This window comes from Sitodiplosis mosellana, unplaced genomic scaffold (genome assembly GCF_009176505.1).
Source record: "Sitodiplosis mosellana isolate CC-2019 unplaced genomic scaffold, AAFC_SMos_1.0 Smas_scaffold_11, whole genome shotgun sequence".
In the NCBI taxonomy this organism is placed as follows: Eukaryota; Metazoa; Arthropoda; class Insecta; order Diptera; family Cecidomyiidae; genus Sitodiplosis; species Sitodiplosis mosellana.
In genome coordinates, this window is record NW_022595253.1 from 662,371 (window position 1) to 673,749 (window position 11,379).

The 11,379-nt window shown below is 39.5% G+C and overlaps 1 protein-coding gene across 1 annotated transcript in view; it reads right to left on the bottom strand.

Annotated features, from left to right (window-relative positions):
• Window positions 1-1,880, bottom strand: part of LOC129567387 (protein groucho-like) — a 12,389-nt gene extending 10,509 nt beyond the window's left edge. The window contains exon 1 of the mRNA XM_055444219.1: window positions 916-1,880. The gene's annotated coding sequence lies outside the window, so the exon portion shown is untranslated. The remainder of the gene's footprint in view (window positions 1-915) is intronic.
• Window positions 1,881-11,379: the final 9,499 nt, after the last annotated feature.

The window sequence follows — 11,379 nt, forward strand, 5'->3', positions numbered from 1 at the left end:
TCTCTCTCTCTCTCTCTCTCTCTCTCTCTCTCTCTCTCTCTCTCTCTATGGCAGTTTCTCACTCTCCCGGCTCGACTCGGATCAGCACGGCCGTTCGTTCACATTGTGTGTTTGCGCGCCTCAATCTATATAAATATATGTTGAATTTGAAATACCGGAATCGGTATCAAGCAAGGAGCTGCTCAATTCAATTTAATCGAAAAATATTAAGCGAATCAGTGAGTTTTCTCTTTTCTTTCAGCTTGTGTGTCTTTCGTCCGCATGAAAAACTCTCTGGCCTTTTATTCTTGACATCAAATCACATCGTTTATATTGTATTCTTCTTTTTCTATTTAGATTTTTCATCCATTTCACACACCGCATCGGGCTAGGGTGTGAAGCTACATGTAGATAAATGCTCTGTGTGATTCCATTTGATTTCGCTTCGTTTTTTTTCTTCCTTTCTTTTCGAACGCTCACTATCGTTTCATTGTAACATTGTAACGGCTTGTGTGTTTCCGTCTCTTTCTCAAAAAGAATTTATGACTTGAAATTCGAATCGACTCAATGTTCGATTTATAAACACAAAGCGGTCGCATTTTTCTTTCTTCGCGTTGGTTTTCTCTTGCCTCTCGACGGATATCTTTCAAGAAAATACAATTAAAGCGAACCAATTTGTTAAAGCCGATTATCCAATCAAAATGGATACAATAACAAATGCGGCGAAAAAAAAGAGGCAATTTGAGAACTAAAAACCACTTCAACAACAAGAACAACGATGACAACAACAACGGAGGGAAAAATGACCACCGTTTTTGTTATGTCGTTCTTTTGATTTTTCATGAATGCACACAAAATGCGACGAACACAATACGAATGGATTTTTTGTTTGTTGGTTTTGGTTTGGGTTTTATGCTGTTGTTCAATTAAATTTACCTAGAATTTTGATTTGTTTTTCATGCACATTTTCACCACGTTTGCACTTTTATTCCACGTATTCCCCGTGTAACTGTTTTGATGCCTTCCAAATATTTTGTTTTATTGCAATGGTTTTTTCTTTCTTGTCTGCACTTTTCGTTTGCAATTTGATCAGATTTGCTATTGGCGTTTGTTTTTTTTTTTCGATGCATAAACACAAATATATTCAGTTGTTTGGTAATTTACTCCGTTCGAACTGTGTTGTATTTCAGTTAGAATGCTATCCCACATTCGAAGCCGTTTTGCTACTTCCACTCACGAGAAATTGTTTGCCAATTAGCACTTGTGTATTGGCTCAGCACAGATAAATATGTTGTTGTTCGTTGTCGTAGTGGTCGTCATCGAACAAAGAGAAAACCGATATGATTCTCGTTCTTTTTTCACATGAAATCGAGATCGCCTTAATAGCAATGCTCGATAGCTATCGATTGCTCGTTCTGACCACGCTCAAAATGATTTATCACGAAAAATAGTGCAAGTTGCCAAAAACAAAAACTTTTCACAGCGTCGTTGTTGCTGCTATTTATTTTCTTCGTTATTTCTCTTGAGCAGCGAACTTCACATTTAAAATAATTTATCATGAAAATCTAACGAAACGACGAACACAAAATCCAATTGAACGGCGCCGATGCGTCAAACGATGTGATGATGCTCTCTTTCTCTGGTCTCTGTACTCTGAAGTGTATCGTAAACCATACGCTCGGAACAATACACACCGAACGGAACGAACGATAGATAAAATACGACAGTATCGAGTACACGGTGCACACTCGACAAAAGCTGACTGAAAACTGTCTGGTGGTAGCAGCAGAACGGAAAAAAAAACTGTTCGTTTCGGTTTTTGAAATGCAAGCGAAGCCTCAATCCGACAATAAAATACGAAACCAGGCGAACCACTGATGGAAAATTGTATACATAGCGGCAAAGTGACAGAGCGGCAATGTATACACATAAATGGGTGAGTGAATGTGTTTACGTTTGTCTCTCTCTCTCTGTGTGTGTGTGTGTGTGTGTGCGAATAAGAGAAGCGAAACAATAACGATGACGACGGCAACGGCAACGACCACCACCACGAAGTACATAAGGAACGAGGGAGAGAGACAGAGAGCGCTTTGTGTCGATGAAATGAAAACGACATCGCATTTATTTATGCATTGGATACGGACACATTTATGGATGGAGTGTAAATGTGTGCATGTGTATAGCCAGAACAGCCACAGCTACGGCTATAGATTTTTCGGTACCGAAACCGAGCGAAGCAAAATTCTCTTTCTCGCTGTGTGTGTGTGTGTGTGTTTGTGATACACAAAAGAGAAATGCTAACAACACACGAAGAAGGAATGAAAAAACCGACTTTGCTTTGCGATAAATACATACAGTGAAGCGAGGAGTGAAAAGACGCGTCAAGGGGGCCCGAAAAGGGAAGCAAAACTGAGAAACGCAATGTGATGGTGCGGTGGTTGTGAATGAAGCATTATAGAGTCACGCGAACAAACCGACAACCGATGTAATACAATCCGAGAGAGATGTGCGAACGAGACGGCGTGAATGGAGAAAATGTGGACGCGCGAATGAGACGCACAGCATCAGAGTACACACAGCAAACACACAAAAATTTACTGAACGATGCGTTCGAGACACCCGTGAACGTGTAAACGGGATGGAATGTGCTGCGATATGAATTCAACAACAACAACAACGAAAAATTCTAAGTGCGAGCGATGTATACGGTGTTCGTTTTTCTTCTTTTTTTTATTGTTGTTCTTGTTATTGTTGCTTGCTTTTACTTCTCTCTCTTACAAAACCATTTATTCGGGTGTATTTTTTTAGCTCGTCGTTTTCGTCTCTTTATGGTGTCTCTCTGGTGTTTGCTTCTCGTTGAGTTGTTCAAATGTACTTACATCTGAGTTCAGTATGTGTACGGGGTTTTTTTTTGCGCCAAGGTATTGTTGTTATTGCATTCTCGTTTGGATGTAGAGAATGGTGTATGTATGCTTTTTTTTTCTGCGCGTCTCTCTCGCGCGCGCTCCTTAAATAAAAATGTAGAAATGGAACGAGCATGCTTGGCTATAGCTCAGCGTATATATTTTTATACGTGTAATTTCTTTGGTAAATTTTTTATTTTGCGCTTGTTCGTTGCTATATTTGCATGCTTATTCAGATATACATATTCATAAAGGACGAGATAGAGAGTGAGTGAGGAAAAAAACGGCACCGAAGAGCAGAGAAAAAAAAGATGACAACAACAAAAAAGCTAAAGAGAAAAAAGCGCGTGAAAAAACACTCAAACGCGCTACAACAACATCAGCAGCAGCAGCAACGGAGTCGAGAGAAAAGTTGCGGGAAAATGTGGGAAAAAGACAGAGATGCAAATATTTGAGATGTGAATAAAAAAAAAATGTGTGTGCAAATATGGAATGGCACACTGGGATGATGATGATGGCAAAAATGCACATACAAAAACAGCAAAGCCCAAAATGAATGAAGAATGAGAAAAAAAAACAACTCCCTAAATAAACCGTCACTCAGCGATTCAAAAACAAAGCAGATGAACAGCAACAGAAAAAAAAACAACAACAACAGCAACCAGAGCACAGCGAGAGCGCTTAAGCGAATAAAGCAAAAAAAAGCATCGAAAATAAATTTCGGAACACGATGAACAACTCCATCGCCTGCTCGTTGAAGGGCAAATTGCATTTTGGCTCGGAATTATATGTATGATGCATGGACTTTATCGAAGCGAGCAAGCGAGCGAGAGAGAGAGAGAGAGAGAGAGTGAGTAAGGGAAAAGAGCGAACTAAAAAAACACACGGAGCAAAAAAAAAACTTCTCTGCTCTGATATTCTCTGGCATTGGCTTTAGTTTACAACGCACTGGCAGGTATAAATTATACCGTGCGGTAAAAGTCTCTGTAATGCAAGCATTCTATCGCTTAAAGAGATACCACATCAGCCATCAACATTAAGCATTCACGAGCAAAAACAACATGCAACCGAAGCAACGAACGAACGTACGTTGAAACAAACGACCGACCAGACCACTATGGCTGCGTCGGAAAGAGAAGGCAACATCATAATAAAGACTAATCGTTGCCTGTGTAAATTGTGTGTATAATCTCTTCGAATGCAGCATACGACACGCCACTCTATTTGCTTTCATTTGTTCATGTGCGTTTTTCACTCTCATCGCTTTCGTCGTTGTCGTCGTCGTCGTCGTCGTCGTCATCGTCGTTGACTCCGTCGTAGTCGGTAAAAACTTCACTCACCGAGTGTCTAATATACATGCAATACAATTATGCTATTCGCATGGATTCCATGCGGCGACAAAACGAGATGCAGGGCTCTAAAGAGTGAGAAAAACTGTAGCTTTATTCGTTTATTGTTCGGTTTTGGAACGTTCGTTGGCTCGTTGCTGTTGTTCTGCTTGCTGCTGTTATTATTGTTGTTGTTGGTGCGCTTTTTTGCCCTTTTCTATGTTTGCTTGATGTGATACGGGAATATCGAAGTACAGCGACACAAATATATGCACTATATGTGTGTGTGTGTGCCTTGTGCCTGTATATATAGATTGGGGGATCGAGTAAAAGTCGAGTGTTTTATTATATTATGTTTATACATGTGCGACACGATGCACATTGCACACGTACTTGATACGTGTGCGACGCGCCCCTTTGCCTCGTCTATTTTCTCCTCATGCTCTGACATCAAATAATATTTGACTAAAGTAGTAATTTGACGCAGTTTGCTTCATACTTCTTCTTCTTCTTCTTCTTTGCATTAGTTTTTTTTTCTGTTGTTGTTCGCCCGATAAATTCGGTATGACGGCGTAAACATGACGGTTGGCGCGGTTCGGCATGTGGTAACGATACTCGAAAATGCATGCAATGCGCGTATTCTCTATTTTGTTTAGTTTTTGGATGTGCATGTCAAATAGTAAACACGGAGAATGAGTGCGAATGTGCTACGACGACGAAAGCACAATGTCTTTTCTACGGCTCCCTTTACTGCTGCTCTCTTGCAACGAAATGAATATAGTACGTTGAGAGTCGAGAGAAGAAAAAAAAAACAACGAACGAGTAAGCGACGGCTCGAAAACAACAAGTAACAAGATAAAAGAAAAACCAACAACCTCAAAACTACCTACTTCACATGGCTGGCATGAACTAACTATTTATTGTCGTGTACTGAGGTTGTCGTTCGCTTTTTATTCTCTCGTTCTTCTCGTCTACTTTTTTTTTTGCTGCTGTTGCTGTTGTTGCTGTATGTAGTTGCTGTTATTGTTCATTCTGGCTGTCGTTTTACTCCTCGATCGACGTTTATCGTCATATATTCTCCCACTTTCATGCATTAATTTCGTGTGTAAGCTATAAATATGAAATTATTTTATGAATGGATTGTTAGAAATAAGCGTGAAAATATAACAACAATATTACACATTGACGAACGACCCGATGATTCGTACATCGAATAACGAATAGCATATCAAACAAGCGAACGAGAGAGAAAAAAAACACACCGTAAGTAATAACAGTCATAAACCAATGGTATGATGTTATTCTAAGCGCTTTATGTTACTTTTTGATGTGTGCACTTCCAACAATCAGCAGCAGCAGCAACAGCAGCCGTTCTGTATATGTCGAACCGATACTTTTACCCAGGCAATTCAACAATAACAACAACGACCATGAAAACAAAAACGGTCTATTTGAATATTTATTATTGAAAACGGAGATTGTAAAAACTGAAATAAACCATTTTATATTGTTTGGTACTTCACGTTGTAGAGGGTGAGCGAGCGGGTACCTGCAAAATAAAATGTGCAAATACCTCGTGTGCACAATCAATGTATATGCTCTGTGCTCGATGAGTGCTGAGCAAACCGATTTACATGCGTTATAATTGTGTGCAATAAATGGATACTTTTAGGCATAACACACACAATAATTGCGATTTACATATTTTTCAACTTTTTCATTTGGCATCTCTTCTCGCTTCTTCTGTTTATTTTACACGATTTCTTCATCTCTCGTCGTTCTGGCAACGGCGATGACGACGACAACAACGATGGAGAAGGAAGAAGGAGAGAAGTGAGCTAAAGAAAAAGCAGCAACAACACGCAGCCAAAGGAATTAGTGTGTATTTTACTTTGCGTTCGTGAGACTTTTACATGGATAATATACATTTGTTTTCATTTAAGATCTCTTTTTGCATGCCAGTCGTTTATTCGTAAATGCATTCGTTTTTTCTGCTCTCACTCCGTCCTTTTCAAGTTTTCTTCTTCTTCTTCTTCTTCTTCTCTCTCTCTCTCATCTTGTTCAATGTGTATTTTGTTGTTGTTGTTGTTGTTCTTCGCCATAATCATCTTCTCCTTTTCAATTTTGTCGTTTTCTGTAACGAACGAACGATTTTTTTTTGTGGCTGTTATTTATTCAGGCATTGCAATTTTTTCCACTGCTGCTTTAGATGACGACGGCAAGTCTTTTTTTCGCTCTTTTGGCATTCAGATGAAAAACACCCAACACCAACTATAAAAAGGATGAAGTATAACAACAAAATCAAGTAAGATAAAAATAATCAAAAATGAAGTAGAGGGAGAGAGAGAGAGGAGAGCGAAAAAAAAGCGAGAACCACCTAAAAAACAGAACCAACGGCAGCAGATAAATAAAATGAAAACGATGGTACTTTGCCTCTTGTGCCTCTCTATATCCAGTGCGCCTTTGTAACCGAGAGATTGCTCTCACTCTATAGAGCCCCGCAGTTGAATAGACACAAAAAACCGTACTCATACCTCTGCAAAGGAACAGCATTCAAACACACAGAAGAGGAAAAAAGCAACAACAAAAAAAAACGCTTCGAATATGGGAAATAGAAGAATTTATGGAGAAAAATACGCTCGAAATGAATACACTGCATACAAAAATACTGTGTGGTGCGAGTCACACATTCGCATAGCTCTCTGCGCTCCAGCGAAAAAAGAACCATTGAAATGACTTTAAGGGAGAGAGAGAGAGAGAGAGAGAGAGAGAGCAAAAAAAAGCGGATAAAATATTAAATAGAATCCCGCACATATTTATTGGGATTGAGAGCGAGAGATGCATGTGGTGATATGAAGACGAGGAATATAAAACCAACCAGCAATGCTATTGCTGAAACACACAAGACTTCCCTCAAAATACGGTTCGGAAAGATATTTCTTTTTGCGCTCCACACACTTTTTCCATATTCTTCTTTAGGTCGTCGTTGATTTTTTTTCTTGCTGCTGCTGCTGCTGCTGTTGCTGCCGTTGCCGTTGCTGTTGCTCGTGTTATTTTGTTCGCCAAACTCCAATTCAGTGCTGATTGTGATTGTAGCGGCAACTCAGTCTGTCGCTTTAGTTTTGTCTATCGTTCCATCCCTATTGCCTTCGTATAAATTCACATCGTGTTCAATGCTCATGTTCGCATTTGATGTTTCGCTTACTCTTTTGCCTGTGCAAATGCACTTGTTCGGGACTCAGTCTCTTTCGCTTCAGCAATCGCACAGCAGCAGCAGTAGTGGCAGCAATGGAGCTGGATTTTATTTTACCCTTATCTCGGGTGGTATGAGTACAATCTATTGATGGCTAGAAAAGAGTGTTGTTATTCTCGTTCATGTCACAATACCATGTTCCATATTATTTTCAGCAGTTCCGAAGTGTATAAACACAATCCGTGAGCGAGCGAGCAAGAGATAGGGAGTGTAGCGTTCATGGATGGGCCATGGTAAAGTGACGGGGCGCAAAGGGAGACACAGTAACACCAACAACGACAACGACCAGAGAACGAAGAGCGGGAGAGAGAAAGAGAAAATACCAAAAGTCTATACACAGAATTTATACTGAATCGGCAGCACAAAAGAGGTATAATTTAAGCGACGACGGCAACAAACTACGACTAGGTAGAAGTTTTTATCGCATACATTCCATGTACGGCATGAATGCCTCGAAAACCGGCGGCAAAACCCAATGATCGCAACCCAAACGACTCTCATTCTACATAAGTCCACGTGGACTCTTTTGGCTTCGGCTCTTATATACTCTCATTCGCTTTCTGTCTCCCTCTTCCTTCCGCTCACTCGCTCTCTGCATCGACGGACGGGTACACATTTTCTCTCGTGTTTTTATATGTTCTCCGTTGATTATAAAAACCTATCTCGCCATCTCATGCATACCAATGTCTCGAAAAATATAAAACCATACTATAAAGCAATCTATAACACACCATTGCCTTCCCATAACATTATATCTGCACACAGAGAGTGTGTTCTCGGGCGAACACAGGCTATGGCATACAGTAAATGTACATATCGTTTTTATTATTATTATTATTATTCTTCCTCGACACACACACACACAGTCAGGGAGAGAGAGAGAGTATGCTGTTGTTGTTGTTGGTGGTGCGTTTTTTTTTTCATTCTGTGTGCTCACTCTCCTCTCGTTCCTTTTTCGTTCGTTCGTATAATTTTGCTACTACGAATGAGATGGTTTTGTGCGGTAATGCTGCTATGTGTACTTTGGAGTCGTTGTGTGTTCTGTGTATAGAACTGTAGAACTGTGAATAATATTATTATTGTGTGAGATTTTTAATGGGCCAATAGCGTTACGAATTTCAATAGCAATATTTCGTCTTCTTGTACATCGTCGTTTTTTTTCATCGTCGTCGTCGTCGTCGTCGTCGTCGTTGTTGTTGTTGTTGTTGTTGCTGGTTCTGCTGTTGGTGTGATTACATTTCCAATTTTTTGTTCTGTTGTTTTCGCTGCGCTGTGTATATTCCTCTGTTGGTTTGATTCCAGCAATATTGTTGCACTGCTCAGGCATTCGCAATTTGCCATGGCGCACAACGAAAACAGTACTTCAGGCATTATACAACAATTATATGTGGTGCAATAACATCTCTGTAGACGCTGATGCGAGTTCAGCGCTGGATAAACGAGACGGGAGGGAGAAACAGCAAAACCAAAACGAGTGAGAGATGAGAATCAGCCGATATGGATGAGACTGAGGTAGAATCGGAAAAAAAATTGGATGGCATAAAATGTGTACAGAGGTAAAATTGGTTTGCACATCTCGAGTTAGCTTATACATGGACGATAGGATGGTTTCAAAAAGTCGATGGCTGTACTTTTTTTTTCAGCGAGCGGATGTTGCAATTTTGACCTTTTGCCATTTGTAATTCATCAATCAAACTGATTTCGATGCATCATCTACATGGTTACTTCACAAGACCACTTTTAACACTTTATCTTTAATTTTTGTTAAGCTGTAGAGTGTAGACTGAATCTTTTCTCAAACCAGGTCGAAGAAACAAAAGCAGCAATATATCATTGTTCTGGATTGAAAAATATTCATAAGCCGGAAGAAAACGCTTGGGTAATTTTCGTTAAGTAAGACATTTTCGGTGGAAGACAATTCGAAAAATGAACAATTGCTTCGTGGAAAGTTGGCTTTTGTTTAAAAGATTGAGACATTTCACTTGAAGCTATCGCATGTTTACTTTTTCACCGAGTCCTCTTTTCTCTCTCTCTCTCCATCTCCATCTCTGCCGGAGATCACTTTCTCAACAAATGTCTTCTCTCCCAGAAACATGAGTTTCAACTTTTTGAAAGAAACACTTTCGATCCACCCTAAATTGTATGTGTATATCCTTTATGCATAGCAATGGTACAGTTATCCGGAATGCCTAGTGCTAAATGTTCGACTACCTTCAGATAGTGTGTACGTGTGCATTTGAATTGACGTGCTCGTTGAGGATGCGATTCAGTATGTTGCAGAGCAGCAACGGCCACAGTAACAGAAGCAGTTCACACGTAAAAAAAACTATGATTCGATGTCAATTTTTGTTTCGAATGAGAGATTCAGAGCAAACTGATGCACGTGCATGTATAATTCAACTGTTTGCTCACGCTTTATATATGCTCGTGTATATGTATGTCTGTTAGCCTGTGCTCTTACCCCGGTATATGCGCCGTTTTTACACGATAATTTCATATCCTCTCGTTTTTTCATTCGTTTTCGTCGTCGTCGTCGACATCACCGTTGTCGTTGTTCTACTGTCGAGATGATATTGCTGCTGTTGCTGCTTTTGCTGATGCTGACTGAACTGCTACTTTTGTGTGTGTATAAATATTGCATGGATTATCATTTCGTTTGTTCGTTTGTACACATAAAAGTGCGAGTGAGTGAGAAAAAGTGAACGAGAGAGGGAGCGGAGCAGCCGAAAAATGTTATCTACTCATTGGATTTTCCAATTCTTTTCATTTGAAATGTATGTATGAATGTCATTTGGATTCAGCATCGCATCCACTTATGCATCATCAAGCATCTCTCTCTCGTCGACGAATACTCGGAAAATTCAAATTTATTCAACTTATAAATTTATCATATTACACTCACATAAAGCATTATCGCAAGCAAGCATTCGGAATGTTGCATGTTAGCACAGAGACATGGAGAAAATGACAAAAAAACGAGATGATATTCAAAACTCGGAGAGTGAGGGCAAACGAAATAGAGAGAGAGAGAGAGAGAGCGAGAGCAAAAAAATTAACTAACATGTGAAAATCCAGCAGTCGGTTGATAAATCCAAAAGTTTCAGACCACATTGATGATATTGCTTTCCGTTTAAGCAAATGTGTACACAATGTTCGGCAATGCAAAGCCGTCTCCATACTCATACTGACATACGCCATGCTCATGCCATCGGATACAAAATAAACAACACACCAAATCCACATCATTTGCAACATTTTTTTCTCTCTCTCTCTTTCTCTTCTTCATTCATGTTATTCTCTTGCGTTGCTGTATTTTTTTTTTCGAACAAAAAAATGTCTATATTTCATGGTAGAATGACATCCATATGAAAATTCATTTTACAATAACAGTTTGATAATAGCATCGAAATGACACAAACAAACGGGAATAAAAAGAGTACGAGCAAAAATTCCAATTGGCATTGGGTAGTGAAAGTATATGGTGATGAAAAGAAGGAGAAGAAAAAACGAATGGTAACACAAATACAAAAATGGAAATGAAATGGACTGAATGAAGACAACAACGTTCTTGATGTTGTGATCAACAATTATGAAAAATTATTCTTATAAACGAGAGAAGAAAGAAAAAAACCAACGACCATTTGTGATTACGCGCGCACAAACGCAACCCAACAACATGAAATACATACATCACGATGACAACAACGACGACGACGACGACGATGGCGGCGGCAATGATGAACAAGAAGGAAAAACAAATTTTTAATGTCGCTCACAACGACATGGTGCATGCTGCTCATTTTTTTTCCTTCTTATTTCAACGGTTTACACGTCTTTTTAGCACCATTTTCTCCCTCTTTTTATTCGTTTACTGTGCGCGCGAAAGAGCGTACACACACAGACGCAGAGAACATCG